Source organism: Pleurodeles waltl, chromosome 6 (genome assembly GCF_031143425.1).
Source record: "Pleurodeles waltl isolate 20211129_DDA chromosome 6, aPleWal1.hap1.20221129, whole genome shotgun sequence".
NCBI lineage: Eukaryota > Metazoa > Chordata > Amphibia > Caudata > Salamandridae > Pleurodeles > Pleurodeles waltl.
Genome location: NC_090445.1, coordinates 1580153328 through 1580174171, shown reverse-complemented (window position 1 = coordinate 1580174171; position 20844 = coordinate 1580153328).

Sequence of the window (20844 nt, the reverse complement as noted above, 5' to 3'; positions counted from 1 at the left end):
TCCCTTGTTCTCACTGCTTTCTCTTGCTTTTTCACCCGTTTTTTGTATACCTTCTCTTTCCCTTTCCCTCATTCTCACTGCTTTCTCCTTGCCCTTCCTCCATTTTTGTGTGCGTGCCTTCTTGCCGTTCCCTAGCCTTCACTGCTTTCTCCTTGCTTTTTTCCCCATGTTTTGTGTGCCTTCTCCTTGCTTTTCCCTTGTGGCGTGTTGTTGAATGAATGTGAGGGGGGTAGGTTGCAGAGCCTGGCCTGCGGCCAACCCTCCATTGCGTTTAAAAAAAAAACCATAGAAATTCACAGAAAAAACACAAAGGTTACAGGGCTGTTATAGTTAGGAATTAACATTTGAAAAGCCTTAGAAATTCACAAAACAATAAAGGTTACAGGGACATTATAGTTGGGAATTAGCATTTAAGAAACTTTTGAAATTCACTAAAAAAACAAAGGTTACTGGGGCCTTATAGTTAGGATCGAACTTTACATGCAAAACCCCCATAGAAATACAGCTGTTATAGTTATTTCAAGTAACTTACTTTTTGCCCTAAGGTAACTATAACTTGCACCCTCGCCATGCAGTGCCAAGTACCACACATATTACATCTTTAATTGTATCTTCTATGACATCATTGATAATTTCATTGCAACATTTACAGTAAAAGTATTGTTCTGAATACTGTACTGGCAGGGATACGAGTTACAGTTACTTAGGGCACGAGTTATACTTACTTACAATATATGTACATAATCACTACACTAAGCTTCATCAAGAAAAATAAAAAAATATTAAGGAGCAAAGACAAGAGTTCATAAATTACAAACTCTACATTTAAGGTTAAACTTACAAGAATATGTGATGTCTGGATAATTTGTTTATGACAATTTTATAGCAGGAAATTGAGGAGTAATGTGAATATTGCTTACCAGTGGTTAACTTCTCCAGGTTGTAGTCCGGGCTGGGCGATGAAGCAAGGGGTTTTCAGGCCATGCACCAAGGACCTATAGTACTGTAATTCTGGCATATGCACATGAAGATTGGCTGCTGGGCTAGTCTAATTGGGCATATGGTAGCAGGACTACTTGTTGCATTTGTTCTGCGTACCTGCTATGGCGGTAGCACCAGGGTTGTCAATATTTTTGCAGCACTGGTATGGCAGAATGCTGGCATAGTTCTGCCATTTGTTTATTTAAAACTTATTTTAATCGTAGCCTAGCCTATTTAAGACACAATGACTGTTTTCCATGCATTCTGTATTTTCAAATGTGCATCTTGAGGCAAGGTAGGCAGGCATGAGTATGTGCATTTCTTATGGAATGTGGCATTCTAACATGTGTATGTCACAGCCTCAACCCCCATGAAATTGATTATTGAATCGCCTTCACCATTATTTTGACCCTGCTTCTCGAAACATTAGTTTTAAGAGATTCTTTCTGATTGCTAATATTTTTGGCACAGAAGAAGAAATTGTGTTAAATAGACTTCTGATATTAACCACAGAGGCCCTCACTACAAGAGACAAGGGACTCCCAATGCAACTGGAAATCCAAAAACTACAGGGTGCAGTAATTACTTATTGAGATATTACATGAGACTTGAATGTGTGAGATTTCTTTTATAAATTACTGACAGCAAATTATTTTCCATACTGATGTTCATGTGTTTTCCCGCATTCCTGAAAATTTCAAATACACATTTAACCATTCTGTGAAATGCAGACAGAAACAATTGAGAGTTAGGTGTTCCCAGCTTCCTTGTAATACGATTTCGGCTGTTGATTTTTGTTTGTGGCTAAATTAACTTAACTTAGGATGTGGGCCAAAGTCTGCAACATTGACTGGACTTGTTCTCTTTTCTTGTTTTACATTCGTGCTTAGATTGCATTTTAAGTAGGTTTTAATAATTAGGCAATAAGTGAAAGAATGTAGCTTGATTGTTGGTATGTTCTGAATTTGTATTTATCAAAGCAACACAAAAGTTTGATTCACATTTTTTTTTTCGGTAATGCTGCCAATAAAGTCCACCATCCAACCCTGATCCACACCCTGGAGTCTTGAAAGGAATTCACTAGCAATGTCCTTCACTGGTCCTCCTACCTTTCTATTCAACACTAGTTTGTTCACATGCACACAACCAGGACCAAAAAGAGCCCTGGGTATCCCAGGGTTCCATTCGGACTCCTCTCATCTTCTGCCTATACATGAAACCACTTTGGGTTTTACTGACAGATAACAGCATCAATTTGCAATAATATACTGATGATACACAACTCTAACTGAAAGTGTCCTTTGCTCCAGACATCCAACGCCTAACAAATGCCTACTGCTCATCCAGACCTGGGTGTCCAGTGCCTACATAAAATTCAACCCATTCCAACCAAGACAGAATTTCTGTTATTTGACTAAAATAACTAGAAAGAACTAGTACAAACATGTCTCAATGGCGTGAACTTTGACAGCTTCGAACTCCAACTTTCACTGAAGGCCTGGTCATTTAGATGCAACTTGGACATCAACTTTACTACCAAGAAACGCATTGCCAAAAAAGAAAAAGAAAAAGACAGCTTGGTACCAGCTCTCTCTTCCAAAGAAAGTGTAACTATTTTTTTTCCAGAACGCAACATCAGAACTGCCTTACAAGCTCTTGTACTTTTGTATCTGGATACTGATAATGTTCTGCTCCATGGCTTCCCCACATCCCAGTGGCAACCATGGGCGTCCGCAGAATTGTTTTCAAGGGGGTCATAATTTTAATGGGAGCTGTGGCCATACTAGTGCTGGCAGCGTAACACTACACTGCCATAGTGTTAAGCTGCACTGAGCCTGCACACCAGGCTGTACCTAAAATGGAGGGGGGGAGGGAGCACCCCCCTTCCACCCTGCAGATGCCCATACTAGCAGCCCTTAAAGGCATCAGTAATGCCAGAGTATGTCTCACCCAGGGTCAGAAGAAATATAATCACATCATCTTCATCTTCACCTACGAAGGAACTCCATTGGTTCCCCTTGCTGATCTGCACTATCTTTAAAACCAGCTGCTTTCTTTACTAAGCCATTGTATAGCATGGACTGGAGACAGGGAGACTACCAAGTATAAAACAAAAGAAAAAATTGAAGTAGCATGTATACATCCAATATCTGCAACAACATCCCATTTCCATCCGCTATATAAAGGCTGCTCTAACTCGGGAAAGAGTTCAAGGCACACATTTTTAAAAACGCTACATCACAATGCAGTGACAACCCAATAACAAGCTCCTTCTCCTTTCACTCTTTGACTGTATATTTGCTATTGCCCCTTTCCAGCGCTCTGCTGCCTTTTCAGCTAGGTTCATGCAACACAAATATCACTTACATACTACTCACATACATAATGATTAACATTGAATCTTTATAAAAATATATATATATATATTTTCCCAAGTCCCAAAGCTATAGGGATCCAAAATGATGGAATTGCAGCCCTAATGTCGGTGCTTGTCGATTTTAGAACCAAGCCGATTTGAAGGTAAACAGGTATTGGCTAGGGTTGACATGCAGGGTCTGACTGAGATAGGAAAATAGGCCTGGTACCAAAATGAAAGTGGCCACCGTTAGCGATTCAGATAGCTAAACACGTTTCCCACATTTGCAAATCATGACAATGGAAGTTAATGGCTTCAACTTCCTGTGTGACCAGCAAGAAGCACGGGTCTGCACATTAAGCGCTCGGGTCCATCCCGGTACCCTCTTGTTTATAATTTCAGGCCTGTTATTGAGTGTGGGAGACCAGAGGTGAATTCACGTCTGCCATTCATTCGTGGCCCGGCTGTTAATACGTGTAGTGAACAAGATGGAAATCTCTTTCAAACGTTTTAACTGGCTTATCCCTAAATCAAAATGTTGGGATTGGTGGCGCGCCATTTGCACTCAATGCCTGGAAGTGTAGCGCGGAGGACGAGGAAATAATTCCGGCTGTATCTCTCCATCACGTCTCTTTCATCTGGTGATTCATGCCCTCGTGTAAAATAGCTTTTATAAATATTTAAACTACGGGTTGGTGCGGGATGTGGAGTGTGTTATACTTTCAGAGGCAAGCTGTAAATGTTGACGATGTACTTCCGTGTATTTTAGAAAGATACATTATTCGTAAAAGTGTAAAAAGTCTGCTCAGCATCAAACGCTGATTTAATTTTAGGTACTTGATATATTAGGAGGTTTTTTTCGAGTAGCAGAGGCATTTCAAACACGAAGAACTGAGCTTAAAGCAACGTGGTACCCTGTTGTAAAAAATACTAGCTATTCTACTGTGATACTAGCTGTTCCATTAAATACATGTAGTATATAAGATAAAAAGGTATAACCTCCTTTACCATGGCCCCGCTGTTGCTAAATCCAGGATTAGTACCCAGATCTTGAGGTTCCAAAGTCAGGAACCTAGCAAGTATCCTGTATCTCTTGTGGCCGAGCGGCCTCTCCAGGCCCAACTCAAGGATGGCTGCGGTGATGCCCTGGAACAAAATCAAAAATACGTAGCATGCACCTTCAAGTGCACTGGTGCTATCTTAGCCATCAAACTCTTAATTCTTTAATACTGACAAATGTGCCCAACAGCATAAAAGCAGTCCACTGACCACGAATCTGCACAAAACAGACTCCACTATGGGTGCTGGGAACCTTAGAACTGCCTGCAAAGTCCTCCAACTCTACCAAGGCCACATTAATGGTAGATTGTGTTCAATACAATGGACGACTAACAACAAGAACTAAGCCAACACTACTCATTTCAGTGACCTACAGGACGGACGAGCACCACCAGACCCTGAATAAAGCATATTAAGATGGAGAAAAGGGGGATGCTTTCAGTTCTGGGTGCACCGAGGGTGCCACGGACCAGCCAACTTTGCCTAGATTCTTAGATGGTTTTCTACAGCTGAGAAATTAGGCTCAGGGCACTGGATCCTAAAGTTAAAAGCATACTTCAAGTGGCTCCACAAAGACACACTCACAGGCCGTTTAATGCAAACAAGTATTTCATTAACACAGGACATCCACATCACAAACCGACTTTGCGTGCCTTGCAAAAGCCTGTTGGTGCAGCCAAAGTATGTCTGCTGACTATACTTGCACATGAATTTCATTTGGAGCACCCTGTGAAACCAAAAATAATTATGTTTCTAAAAATAAAAAAGTCAATGTTATTTCAATGCAAGTAGTGGAACGCGCTAACATCCCTTTCTTCTAAAGTGTGTCTTTGAAGTACTTACAAGAACATGGATGGCAGTCATCCAGCATACCCACGAGGCAACCCAAGAAGTTGCATCTGGTTTGAGGTATACATCAACAGGATTTCATCAGCATACAACTGGTAATCAATCCAGTAGCAAGTTAGGTTATATTTCAGCAGGCTATGTAGGACGTGATGATTAAGATGATGTTAAAGATACTCAAGATGGTAGTCAGTGGGTACCCTCGTCTTGGAGGACTCATGTTCAACTAGTGAATGTGGACAACGGAAAGTAAGCAGGCCACTTCACTGCAGTCCAAACAGAATGAAATGATATACAGTAGACTTCTGTATCCAGAACCCAGCTACCTTTCTCATCAGTTGTTGGTGGTATTCTTTGACCCTGTACAGTGCTCCAGTGCCTCTTTTGTCAGTTCACACTATAAAAATACCACATACAGACATACGTTGTTCTTATTGTTCTACAAAGTGACAAAACAGAGGGGCATATTTATACTCCGTTTGCGCGGGAATTGCGTCGTTTTTTTTTTGACGCAATTCCGACGCAAAACTAACTCCATATTTATACCTTGGCGTTAGACGCGTCTAGCGCCAAAGTCCATGGAGTTTGCGTCATTTTTTAGCGTGGACACCTACTTTGCGTTAATGAGATGCAAGGTAGGCGTTCCCGTCAAAAAAATTGACTCCGAGGCATGTGCGCCGTATTTACACTCCCGGGCAAAATTCACACCCGGGAGTGGGCGGGTAAAAAAAAATTACGTACGGCCGCTTTTGCGCCGTTTTTTAGCGCCTGGAAAAGGCAGGCGTTAAGGGACCTGTGGGCTCTGAAGGAGCCCAGAGGTGCCCTCCCATGCCCCCAGGGACACCCCCTGTCACCCTTGCCCACCCCAGGAGGACACCCAAGGCTGGAGGGACCCATCCCAGGGACATTAAGGTAAGTTCAGGTAAGTCATTTTTTTTTTTTTTTTTTTGTGGCATAGGGGGGCCTGATTTGTGCCCCCCTACATGCCACTATGCCCAATGACCATGCCCAGGGGACAGAAGTCCCCTGGGCATGGCCATTGGGCAAGGGGGCATGACTCCTGTCTTTGCTAAGACAGGAGTCATTTCTATGGGGGTTGGGAGTCGAAAAAAATGTCGCAAATCGGGTTGAGGCGAAAAATTTGCCTCAACCTGACTTGCCCCATTTTTTGGCGCCCAAGCTCCATATCCCCCTACGCCGGCACTGCCTGGTGTACGTCGTTTTTTTTCACGCACACCAGGCAGCGCCGGCGGCTAACGCCGGCTAACGTCATTGATTAAATACGGCGCCCGCATGGCGCTTCAGAATGGCGTTAGCCGGCGCTAATTTTTTTGACGCAAAACTGCGTTAGCGCAGTTTTGCTTTAAAAAGTATAAATATGGCCCAGAATGCTTTTGCCAAATCATCAAAAGGTGTTTATACATTATGTTCAACATATGACCCTGGTCACTATTAATAAAATGAAGAAGGGCAACCCAATACCCCTTTGTGAGCTTGGCGTGAGTATATACTGAGGTAAATGGTCAAGAGGTGGACGATTTATACCTATTATTACACAATCATAATGTGTATGTTTAGGAAAAATGACATCGAAAATCAATCTACAGATTACACTGCAAATGGATTGAAGGATAGCAAAAGAGCCACATATAATTATGTTGAGACTTAAACCAACTCCATAGATTAATATTGATGTTCCAGAATTTTTGTGCTTGTGAAATTAGCCAAATAACACTACCATTTTAGTCTAGAGTGTGGGATGATAATCCCTTGTAACATTCTTCAAGTCTGAAAAATAGAGCAAGTATTAGGCAAATCAGTTCTTAAAAGGATTGTTTTTTATCAGTTCTCTTAACCAGAGGTAGTTCGGTACAGCGCAAAGATAGAGGCTTGAGCTGTTCCAGATTGTTGGACCTCAAACAACCAAGGTTCACCCACTGTGATTCTGAGGGGGATTAGAGTTGAGGAGGGAAGAGGTATGATCCTGATAGAGGAGTTTTAAAAGTAAATACAATGTGGACCTTTATTCCACGCTATTCATGTCACCCACTGAGAGCCAGCAGATCAACCTTAGAGCTAGTTTGATGTATCAAACTGAGAAAAAAAATCAGAACAATCTCAATGGCTTTATCTTATACTATTTGCAGATTGTCAGCCAGATTCTTTGGTAGGTGTTGCATTGGTCTACTCTGAGAAATTTAGGATCTTTGCGATATTCAATTTTCTCTAAATGGCAAGAGTTCTGAGCTGTGTCGGTTGATGGATGACTGCCTTGGGATGAGTGAATGCATGTTGTAGAGTCTAAATACATTTTTATATGCTTTAGCTGAAATTCGGAAGACTTCTGATATAGCGACAGCAAGCCTGTGTAAATCATACTAAAGCAGTGGCGTAGCGTGGGGGGTGCAGGGGGGGCCGGCCGCACCGGGCGCAACATCTTGGAAGAGACTCGAGTGCTAAAATCCACGGGTTAGGGGGCGCAAATTACTTGCCTTGCCCGGGTGCTGACAACCCACGCTACGCCACTGTACTAAAGTAGTGAATAATTCTTAAGTGAAAAAAGCTCTTGATGCCCAAGACATGCTCACGTGCCGTATTGTAAAGGCACAACCATGGTATTGTTAGGGGGGCACAGGGGGACACAAGAAAAGTAATGCATCAATTTGTAAATATGCCCCAAACATTAATTCCCTTCAAAGCAAACACCCTTGCACTATGGTGCAAGGATGCCTGTGTTGTCAGCTAAATTTAGCGCCAGCGCTACGGAAATCACAGGTATGCACAGTATTTTTGTAAGTACGGCGCATCCCTGCGTTTTAGAACTGATGCAGCGCCGCGCTGCCAATTTTGGCACTTCGCTGCACCCGTTCCATGTAAATATGCCCCTCACTTTCCATCCACCTAAAATTCTGATAATTATGTCTAAAATTAACCACGATGGACCAATAAACCCGTCTAAAGCTTCAAGTAAGAAAAAATGCAAAGCTTAAAATACTGTGAACGTGGACGTCTCGCTGGCACCTACGTCTGGGAGCCAGGGCATGGATCTCGGAAAGAACTAATACATTACTCCCAATTTCAAAGGATTTCTTTGAGCCCAAGTCCTCCAGAAGCTTTCTTAAACCCTCATGCCCTCCAACCTATTTTCCACTCTTCCTGCTTGTGTTTGTATAACGAATTGAAGTAGCAGCCCTGTAAATATGAGACTTCCCAGGCTCCAAGCAAGAAAGATTTTGCAGTTTAATATTATTTGAGTTGGCAACTTGGCACCGAAGAGTTTTCCAGTTTCTTTAGTTACTCGCACAGGAAACATTGGCTGGCATCAAGGTGGCTTTTTCAACAACTTAAAAGTTTATTTCACTAATCGCCAGGTTCCTCCCTTTGACACCAATTTAGTTTAAGCGGACGTCTATAAAACATGCACAACTTATCATTAGAATGAAGTCAACAGACGAGCTGAGTGAGACAAACGAATTCTTCAGGAAATCTACTGTGAATGAATAAAACTAGACTGTGTTGCTGGGTGCGTTGTATTAACTCTCTATGTGATTCTATTTTGCACCATATAATTAACTCTGCGTGGAATTTCCATTTTCTGATGCAATTTACATAATTTCTGGCGTTTTGAATTACACTTTCCATGCGAAATTCCACAAAATTACACCATCAGTTGGCGTATTTCGGGCTTACGTGAGTAAAATCCTCTTGTGGATGTACCGAAACAACGCAAATGGACCGAACGTCAGCCAACCTTGTTTGCGGGCCTTGTGTTTTTTTGCACTATTTGATAGTTAGTGCATAGTGTATTTCTGACGTCCAAAACTGAAACAAGTTCTTATTTTGCCAGATTTGCATTTCACATATCATTTCTGTAATAACATGTAATTATACAAACGGAAACTAAGCAAATTTGACACCTGTGACATACAGCATATTTTACATGTGCTATTTTACTCTATTTTCTTTTGTGGCAGTCCGAGATAGGTGTTGCTAATTTGCTTCAGTTGTATAAACTGCTCATCTGGTGTTATTGAGCAAAATGTGTATGGATGTGATGTATGCTTCTTTTATGTGCCTGATTCTGGCTCTGTGGTCTGGGGCATACCAAGTGTGCCCTTGTTACTAACCATGACTACTGTCAGCTCAATGGGCTGTCGAGTACTGACAGTGGTGGCAGCAACATATTATAGTGGAAAGGCAAGCCAATTTACTTGTAAACTGCTAGTGGGAATCACCTCCTTGACTCTCCTCTAGTTCTAAAGTGGCTTGCATTGTCTGCAACCAAGTTATTTTTCTCCATCCAAATGCAACATGGATCATCCATGCATGAATAATCTAGGTGTTTATAGAAGCGGGTACATGGAGTATGCCCACTACATGTATCAGTGGCTATACTGGAATCCAATTTGATGTCCTGTGCTACAGTAGACTTAAGGCAGTGATTAGGGAGAGCCTCAGAAAGCAATGAAAGCTATGTGAGTAGCAAGTCTTCTCCTTAGCATTCCTGATTTCCTGAATAGTGTGATTTCATAACGTTCTATGTCCTGACAATAAAAACCCAGCATTGTCATTTTTACTGTGGAAAGGCTAGTCTGACAACTCAGGAGTTCTTTATTCCAAATGGGACTACTTATGAGGCAAAGCTCCTTCTATCTCAGTGCTCTTTTGTAGTCATTATACAGGAGTCTCTGCTGGTCGTATGAAGCTTTGGTTGTTGACTGAAAGTCTATGAAAGGAGCTAGCAACCGGAACACATTTCAATAAAAGTGAAACCCATGTGGCTCCAAAAAAAGGATAAGATGATGTCCAAACAGTGGAGATTTAACAGCAGATAAAGAAAATGTTACTAATCAATCGATTAACAAATCAATTTATTCACAAAGCATGTATAACTATGGAACTATGCAATCTAAATTATTAGTATTTTATAAAGAAAAAGATACAAAATATAGCAATATAAAGAGCACAAACTGTAAAGTAGATTTGTTCCACAGGGACAATTCTCTATTCTAAATAAAACATCGAAAATGGTGAGGGCAAATTCTAAGGTAGTAGGTGTTAGCATCAGAAGAACCAAATTAAGGTTTTTGGGGAAAAATAATGGACATTCAAGCATGAAGCTCAGCACCCGGGGTAGGTGAAATTTGTAGAGTTAAGAAAGGTCTTCTTTCAGCAAAGTCAAGACATGATCTGCTAAACTGTTCTAAGGAGCACATCATTAATTTGCAGTAGAAGTTCTGGAAGATTCTTCCCATCAACTCCGTCTAGATGATTAGGTGAGGATCTTTTCTGCGAGCAGGTAGACTTCCCAGGTTCCCAGGGTCAGGCAAAGAGGTACACAGATGGACAGCCTTGAAATTAGCAACATTTCAGTCAGCCTGATACAGGAGACTCTCTCCCATCCCACACACTGCACATCCATTTCCAACTTCCAGTTATGCTAGCTAATCTAACAGTTCGACAACTAACAGGTGCTTCTTGATACCACACTGCAGTGGAGAGAGAAACATGAAGCTTGCAATATATTTGAATGGCTAAGGCCAAAGCACTAGTCAGGACAATTTTAAGAAGGAAATAATGGGAACTATATAGATACAGTTAGTCTGACTGAATATAATGATTATTATTTGGTTATATGTGTGGTTCTCACTACAGATAAATATACCCAGCTACGGTTATTCAAATAATATGATTTATGCAGGTTAATAAGGTTATTGTATCATTTGTACCTATGATGTATGTGGGCATAAAGCACTAACCTGGGGTGCGCCACTTCTACATATGGTACTTCTAGGTATCATACAAATCATTACATTAAACCCTACTTGCTGCTCAAGTCAAATTTAATGTAACCTTTTAACAAGCGCAGAGCAAGTGACAAAAAACTTCCCCTTGGGAGCATGTTAACATAATTACAAACACCTACCGCTCATCACTTACACCCAGGTCAGTTAACAACCTCATCCTACCTAAAAGTAAGCCTTGGCAGAAGAGACGGAGTCGGACTCTGCTGAATTCAGCAGAGTTGAAAAAAAACCTCAGTGGATTTCCACAGAGGTGGAGTTCAGTGACCCGCGGAGTCCTGAATCTGCCCGATCTCAGAAGCACTGAGCAGGGTCTGCTGAGAGCTTCCGAGATCAGGTACATTTAGGAGAGCTGTAGGCAGTGAAAGCTGCAGTTTCAGGCCTCTTGTGCACCAGCCTGTCTCGGCAGTGCACGCAGGGCAGGCCGGTGCACAAAAGGCCTGAAACAGCAGCTTTCTTTCGCTGCCTACGGCCCTGGCCTGAACTCAGGCCAGGGCCATAGGCAGTTAAAGCTGCCATGCCTGTTGTGCACCTGCCTGACCTGTGTCCACTGCACACAGGATAGGCCGGTGCACAAGAGGCCTGAAACAGCAGCTTTCACCCCCTACGGCCCTGGACTGTTTTCAGTCCTTGTTTGTGCACCAGTGTGCACAAACAATGACAAAAGAAAAAAGACGAGGACTTACCTGGGTCTTCCCGGGGGTCATCAGTGGCTGCCTCCTTCTGGCTCTGCTCTAGTGCACTGTGCAGGCCAGTTATGAGCTGCACAGTGCGAGCTCAGACTGTGTTGCATATATATATATCACCTAACAGGGAATTTGTAGTTAGGTTCTGAATTTACCAGTACAAAACCATAGAAATTCAGCAGTTATAGTTAGAATTATTTCAAGTAACTATAACTTGCGTCCTAGGTAACTCTAACTTACACCCCACCATGCAGAGTTTTTTCTTCAATAATTTGACAGCTAATGTTTCATTTATATTTTTCATTATGTTATACAAGTTGTCATGAGTGTTGTAATGTCTGAGGTAATTAGCAGTGCATGGCGAGGGCACGATTATAGTTATCCTAGGGGGCGAGTTATAGTTACTTGAAATAACTCTAACTATAACTATTGAATTTAAATGGTTTTGTACGAGTAAATTTAGAACCTAACTATAACATCCCTGTAATCTTTGATTTTTTAACTGAATATCTATGTTGTATTGAATTCTATTTCCTAACAATAACGTCCCTGTAACCTTTGTTTTTTTCAGTGAATTTCTGTTTTTTAACATAAAGTAATTTTAATTTAAGTAATTATTTAATTACTATCCATTAATCCAACCACTTAAGCGCACAGCCTTCAACCATGCGTGGCATAACCACCCTACTGAATAATGCACCACACTCTGCCGAAGGGTCTGTTTCTTTGGGTGTGATATTAGTTGTGAGATGGTGTCTCTGAGTGTGAGAGTGTGTGTCTGGAAGTGAAAGTGGGTGTGAGAGGGTCTGAGTGATTCTGTGAGTGGATGTGGGATGTCTGAGTGGGTCTGTGAGTGGGTACATAAAGGTTTGAGTGGGTCTGTGAGTGGGTGCAAGTGTGTCTGAGTGAGTCTGTGAGTGGGTACATAAAGGTCTGAGTGGGTCTGTGGCAGGGTGCATGATTGTCTGAGTGGATCTTGAGTGGGTGCATGGGGGTCTGGGTGGGTTTCTGAGTAGATGTATGATGGCCTGAGTGTGTCTGTTAGTGGATGCATGATGGTCTGTATGGGTTTGTGAGTGGGTGCCTAAGTGTCTGAGTGGGTCTGTGAGTTGGTTCGTTAGTGTCTGCGTGGGTCTTAAAGTGGGTACATGACTCTCTGAGAGGGTCTGTGAGTGGATGTATGAGTATCTAAGTGCTTCTATGAGTGAATGATTTAGTGTATGCATGAGGCTGTGAATGTTATTGTGTATTTTTTTTTGCAGATATTTGTGCATTTGTTGCAACGTTATATGGTGGCCCGCGTTGAGCATCATGACATATTTTGAATATCACACATTATGAAAAAAAATAATTAAGGTCAATAATTGACCGTGGAAGACCCCTATAGCACACCAAAGGGGTCAGGGTACCTCCAGCCTGACCCCTTATGACACTTTTTATTTAATTTTTCAGGCCCGGACCGTTTCCCGTAACCTAAAATGGCAGCTGCAACTTTCTGGTCAGGTTGCAGCAAGCCAATCACAGCATTCCTGCTGGTGCGCACATTCGCAAATTCACCACGATCGCCGTGAAAACTTCACAACTGGTCCGCAGCCCTAAACATGCAAATGTATTTTCCCTTTAATATCTCAAAAACTGCTTAACGGATTTACACCAAATAACCAAAAGCACAATCTGCAAAATAAAATTTAGCTTTCTTCCAAATTTGGTGTCATTCTGTCCAACGGTTCGGGCTGTAGTCGTGTTTAAAACTCCTATGGGAATTAAGATGGGAAATGGATGTTTTTTGAACCCCCTCTTTTTCTCAGGCCGCACTTGACGGACCACACCAAAATGTCCCATGTGCAACAAGAATCACCAGCATACTTTTTTTGGAACATTTCATGAAGATTCATCAAATGACGGCAAAGATATAGACAAGACCAAAAATACTTTTTCTATGGAAACATGGTCCTAACTATAACTACCTACTGGCGATCGCCAGTAGGTAATATACATATATACATATATTTGCCTCAAATATTTTACTGCAAATGTTATATTGATTTTAGCAATGAAATTATCAAAAATGTCATAAGTGCTGTAATTTGTAGGATAATTAGCAGTGCATGTAGAGGGCGCAAGTTATAGTTTCATTAGGGCACGATTTATAGTTACTTGAGATAACTACAACTATAACAGGTGAATTTATATGGTTTTGTAGGTTTAAAATGTGAGCCTACCTATAATGTCCCTGTAACCTTTGATTGTTTAAGTGAATTTCACAGTTTTTAAAAATTCTGTTACCTAACTATAACGTCCCTGTAACCTTTGCTTTTTTCAGTGAATTTCTATGGCTTTTTTAAAGTAATTTTAATTACTATACGTTAATCCACAATTGGCCTGCGGCCCAGCCCTGCGGCCACACCCCTATATCCACCCAGACCCATGCCACACATGGTCTTCGGCTGTACGTAGCGGAGACCAGACCCTGGGGCCATCCCCCTATAATCACATCACCCCATGCCACGCAGAGCCAAGGTGGTTTGGAGCTGAAAGGGGGCAGTATTAAGTATATATATTTAGGGGTCCACATAGGCTCCCCTGGGACCACCATCTCCCTGGGGCTACATAATAAAAAAGCCAAGGGATGGGGCTGCATAGACCCCCCGTGCCAAGGACCACCACCTCCTGGGACAACAGTAAAAAACTATCTTGGGGGGGCCACACGCCCCCTGGGCCTTGGGGATCACCACCACCTCGGTGCCAAATACTTTTTCCAAAAGTGAGAAGAGCGATGTTACCTCCCGCCCTAGCCCAATTTCGGCCCCATGGACCCCATCGCCCTGGGCCTGGTTAAATATCCTGCGGGAGCCAGCATTGCTCCCGCAAGCAGAGAGTTGCTTTAACCCCTTCGCTGCCAGGCCTTTTCCTCCTCCTGTGCTGAGCCTTTTTTTGGCTATTTGGGGCAGTTTGCACTTAGGCCCTCATAACATTTTGTTCACATAAGCTACCCATGCCAAATTTGTGTCCTTTTTTTCCAACATCCTAGGGATTCTAGAGGTACCCAGACTTTGTGTGTTCCCCAGAAGGAGGCCAAGAAATTAGCCAAAGTACAGTGAAAAGTTCGTTTTTTAAAAAAAAATGGGAAAAAAGGGCTGCAGAAGAAGGCTTGTGTTTTTTTCCCTGAAAATGGCATCAACAAAGGGTTTGCAGTGCTAAAATTACCAGCTTCCCAGCTTTCAGGAACAGGCAGACTTGAATCAGAAAACCCAATTTGTCAACACAATTTTGGCATTTTACTGGGACATACCCCATTTTTACGATTTGTTGTGCTTTCAGCCTCCTTCCAGTCAGTGACAGAAATGGGCGTGAAACGAATGCTGGATCCCAGAAACCGAAACATTTCTGAAAAGTAGACAACATTCTGAATTTAACAAGGGGTAGTTTGTGTAGATCCTACAAGGGTTTCCTACAGAAAATAACAACAAAAAAATAAATATTGAAATTGAGGTGAAAAAAACTGCAATTTTTCTCTACGTTTTACTCAGTAACTTTTTCCTGCAATGTCAGATTTTGAAAGCAATATACCGTTACATCTGCAGGACTCTTCTGTTTGCGGGGATCTATAGGGCTTGTAGGTTCATCAAGAACTCTAGGTACCCAGAGCCAATAAATGACCTGCACCCTGCAGTGGGTTTTCATTTTATACCGGCTATACAGCAATTCATTTGCTGAAATATAAAGAGTAAAAAAATAGCTATCATGAAAACCTTTGTATTTCCAAAATGGGCAGAAGATAAGGTGTTGAGAAGCAGTGGTTATTTGCACATCTCTGAATTCTGGGGTGCCCATACTAGCATGTGAATTACAGGGCATTTCTCAAATAGATGTTTTTTTTACACACTCTCTTATACTGTATTTGGAAGAAACAAATGTAGAGAAAGACAAGGGGCAATAACACTTGTTTTGCTATTCTATGTTACCGCAAGTCTCCGATAAAAATGGTACCTCACTTGTGTGGGTAGGCCTAGCACCCGCGACAGGAAATGCCCCAAAACACAACGTGGACACATCCCATTTTTTGACAGAAAACAGAGGTGTTTTTTGCAAAGTGCCTATCTGTAGATTTTGGCCTCTAGCTCAGCCGGCACCTAGGGAAACCTACCAAACCTGTGCATTTGTGAAAACTAGAGACCTATGGGAATCCCAGATGGGGTGACTTGTGGGGCTCTGACCAGGTTCTGTTACCCAGAATCCTTTGCAAACCTCAAAATTTGGCTAAAAAACACACTTTCCTCACATTTCGGTGAGAGAAAGTTGTGGAATCTGAAAGGAGCCACAAATTTCCTTCCACCCAACGTTCCCCCAAGTCTCCCGATAAAAATGGTACCTCACTTGTGTGGGTAGGCCTAGCGCCCACAAAAGGAAATGGCCCAAAACACAACATGGACACATCCCATTTTTTGACAGAAAACAGAGGTGTTTTTTGCAAAGTGCCTACCTGTGGATTTTGGCCCTTAGCTCAGCTGGCACCTAGGGAAACCTTCCAAACCTGTGAATTTTTTAAAACTAGAGACCTAGGGGAATCCAAGATGGGGTGACTTGTGGGGCTCTGACCAGGTTCTGTTACCCAGAATCCTTTGCAAACCTCAAACTTTGGCTGAAAAAACACATTTTCCTCACATTTCAGTGACAGAAAGTTGTGTAATCTTAGAGGAGCCACAAATTTCCTTCCACCCAGCATTACCCCAAGTCTCCCGATAAAAATGGTACCTCACTTGTGTGGGTAGGCCTAGCGCCCACAAAAGGAAATGGCCCAAAACACAAAGTGGACACATCACATTTTTTCACAGAAGACAGTGCCTACCTGTGGATTTTGGCCTCTAGCTCAGCCAGCACCTGGGGGGGCAGAAATGGCCTAAAATAAATTTGCACCTGGGGAAACCTAGCAAACCAGCAAATTTTTGAAAACTAGACACCTAGGGGAATCCAAGAAGGGGTGACTTGTGGGGCTCTGACCAGGTTCTGTTACCCAGAATCCTTTGCAAACCTCAAAATTTGGCTAAAAAAACACATTTTCCTCACATTTCGGTGACAGAAAGTTGTGTAATCTGAGAGGAGCCACAAATTTCCTTCCACCGAACGCTCCCCCAAGTCTCCCGATAAAAATGGTACCTCACTTGTGTGGGTAGGCCTAGCTCCCACGAAACGAAATGGCCCAAAACACAACGTGGACACATCCCATTTTTTCACAGAAAACAGAGGTGTCTTTTGCAAAGTGCCTACCTGTGGAATTTGGCCCCTAGCTCAGCCGGCACCTAGGGAAACCTAGCAAACCTGTGCTTTTTTAAAACTAGAGACCTAGGGGAATCCAAGATGGGGGTGACTTGTGGGGCTCTGACCAGGTTCTGTTACCCAGAGTCCTTTGCAAACCTCACAATTTGTCTGAAAAAACACGTTTTCCTCACATTTCGGTGACAGAAAGTTGTGGAATCTGCGAGGAGCCACAAATTTCCTTCCACCCAGCATTCCCCCAAGTCTCCCGATAAAAATGGTACCTCACTTGTGTGGGTAGGCCTAGCGCCCACAAAAGGAAATGGCCCAAAACACAACGTGGACACATCACATTTTTTCACAGAAAACAGTGCCTACCTGTGGATTTTGGCCTCTAGCTCAGCCGGCACCTGGGGGGGCAGAAATGGCCTAAAATAAATTTGCACCTGGGGAAAGCTAGCAAACCAGCGCATTTTTGAAAACTAGACACCTAGGGGAATCCAAGATTTTTTTCACAGAAAACAGAGGTGTTTTTTGCAAAGCGCCTACCTGTGGATTTTGGCCTCTAGCTCAGCCGGCCCCAGGGGGGGCAGAAATGGCCTAAAATAAATTTGCCACCCTAAACCCCCCCGGGGAGCGACCCTTGCCTACGGGGTCGCCCCTGCGTAACATTGGTGAAAAAAAAAAGATCCCCGGTTCCTAGTTGTTTCTGCCCCCCTTGGGGGCAGATTGACCTAAAATTGGCAGATTTGCCCCCAAGGGGGGCAGAAATGGTCTAAATACAATTTGCCCCCCAGGGGAGTGACCCTTGCCTAATGGGTCGCTCCCCATCTCTAAAGAAACAAACAAACAAAAAACAAAAATACCCCCAAAAAATTAGCCCTGGCGCCTAGAGGTTTCTGCCCCCCTGGGGGCAGATCGGCCTAATAACAATAGGCCGATCTCCCCCCGGGGGGGCAGAAAAGGCCTTAAAAACAAATGCCGCCCCTGGGAGTGACCCTTGTCCAAGGGGTCGCTCCCTTATGCCAAATTAATTTTTAAAAATAAATCCCTGGTATCTAGTGGGCGTTTCAAAAAACGCAGAGAAGGACTTCAAAGGGAAGGAAATAACTTTCCTTCCCTTTAAAGCCTCTCTCGGCCTCCCCCACGTGATCGGAAAAGAAATGCAAGGGAGGAGGCCCTGTGACAATCAGCGCGCGATCGCATGCTGATGTCACGGGGGTTGGGGGGATCAGGGTTGAAGGGGAAGGGCTTCCCCTTCCATCCCTGCCTTGGGGGGCTGGGTGGGAACCCCACAGAGGGAGCGCTAGCTCTCCCTCTGGGCTCTGTGCCCAAGACGTAATGGTTACGTCCTGGGCACAGCAGCACTGTGCCTCAGGACGTAACCATTATGTCCTGGGCACAGAAGGGGTTAAGTAGCAACTCCCTGCTTGCACGAGCAATGCTTTTATCTGAACCAGGGGGGTGATGTTCCCCAAGGCCATTCTTTAGAATTTAGCCCTGGGGAAATGGTGATCCACGAGGCTGGGGGTCCACAATGGACCCCCTGCTTTACTTTCAATAAAACCTTGTGCAGGTGGTGGTCCCCAGGGCAGGGGACACCCGCAGGACCCCCCTGCTATTATTAAACCATTTAGCCCCTTGGGAGGTGGTGGTCCCCGGTGAGCGGGGTGCCGCACAGCTCCCTGCACATAATAGAAACCTAGTCCCAGGGAGGTGGTGGTCCCTGGGCCCTTGGAGGTTCACAGGACCCCCTACTATTATAAATGTATTTTGTCCAGGAGGTGGTGGTTCACAGGAGGGCTGTGCGCCCCCCCATGTATTTTTGTATCATCGCCTTAGGGAGTTGATGGTCCCCGGGGATAATATAAGCCCTAAGAGGGGGACCCTGTTTGCTTGCCTCCTTTTTTAAGCCCCCAAAACCCCTGGGACCTGGCTCACCCAGGGGCAACATTTAAAAAAAGTGCTGGAGACCGCCCTTTAAAAAAAAAGAAAATCTCAGAAAAATCTGCTCATCCATCTGTGGACATTTCCAATATATTTCTTTTAATGGTTTTTAGTCCTAGAAGGGTCCGTGGGATACCCCCATACCAGGGGTCTCCAACCTTTTCTGTAAAGAGAGCTGCTTATGTTGAATGAAAGTCATTGAGAGCTACTAAAATTATTATTATTGCAATAGTATCCACGCCAGACAATATTGCATTAGTAGCCAGCATATGCAAAATTACTAACAGTTTACTACCAGCACTCACCTCAGTGCATCAGGCATGGTTGCTGGCAGTAATTTAACCCCTTCCACACCATGGACGTAATGGTTACGTCCGGTGGTGCAGTGCTCACATGCCACGGACGTAACCTTTAAGTCCTGGGACCGGCCCATGGGGGGAGCGCTAGCGCTCTCTCCATTGGCCTAGGGCAGGGATGGAAGGGGAATCGATTTCCCTTCCACACCCACCCCCCCAGTGACATCTGATGAAGTCAGCACGCGATTGCGCACTGACCTCATCAGAGGTTGACCCCATTGCACTGGAAGCTCATTTTCCAGCGTGATCGGAAGAGAAATGCTTGGGAGGGCAGAAGCCACTAAACACAAGGGCATGGGGAGCGACCCCTTAGGCAAGGGTCGCTCCTCTTGGGGTGCAAATTGTTTTAGGCCATTTCTACCCCCCTTGAGGGGAGATCGGCCTATTTTTCTTAGGCCAATCTGCCCCCAAGGGGGTCAAAAACCACTAGGCACCAGAGATTATTATTATTTTTTATTTTTTGAAGATGGGGCGTGACCCCTTAGGCAAGGGTCGCTCCCCTGGGGGACAAAAATCTATTTCAGGCCATGTTTGCCCTCCTTGGGGGCAGATCAGACTATTTGAATTAGGCTGATCCCCCCAAGGGGGGCAGTAACCACTAGTCACCAGAGATTTTTTTTTTTTTACAGATGGGGAGCGACCCCTTGGAGGGACAATTTTATTTTAGGCCATTTCTGCCCACCTTGGGGGCAGATCGGCTTATTTTTCTTAGGCCAATCTGCCCGAAGGGGGGGCAGAAAGCACTAGACACCAGGGATTTTTTTTTGCGCCAATTTCACGCAAGGGGAGCGACCCCTTAGGCAAGGGTCGCTCCCCTGTGGGCAGATTTATTTTAGGCCATTTCTGATCAGTCTATTTTAATTTTCCTGATCTTGAGGGCAGAAACCACTTAGGCATCAGGGATTGGTGTGTGTGCGTTTTGTTTGCAGGGGCAGCCCCTCGGTCAAGGGTCGCTCCCCATGGGGGCACATACCTGTTGGACATTTCTGCCCCCCTTGGGGGTAAATCGGCCTATTATTGTGAGGCCCACCTGCCCCAAGGGGGACAGAAAACCTACTAGACACCAGGGATGAATTTTCTTTAAAAAAAGAGGGCGGGGTATGGACATACCCCCACCCCAAATAAATAGGGACAAAGTTGTTCTGTCCACCGGTGGTCAGATGGGGCAATTTCCCCTGATTCACTCCCCAGAGGGGGGCAGAGAGCATACTAGATGCCAGGTGAGTGTGGCACCTTTTGGACTTTGGGACGCTGCCATGTAGAAAAATCTATGAGACCTCAACACATCTGAAAACTAAACATCTGGGTGAGTCAAGGGTGGTGTGCTTTACATGCACCCGCACCATTTTCTTACCCACAATACCCTGCAAATCTCCAACTTTGCTTGAAATCACACATTTTTCCCACATTTTTGTGACGGATCATTCCGGAATCTGCGGGAGTCCACAAAATTCCTACCACCCAGCATTGTCGCATCTATACAGATAAAAATTCTGCCCCACTTGTCTGCCTAAAAACATTTTTATCAAACTACCATTTTGGACCCGCTTTGG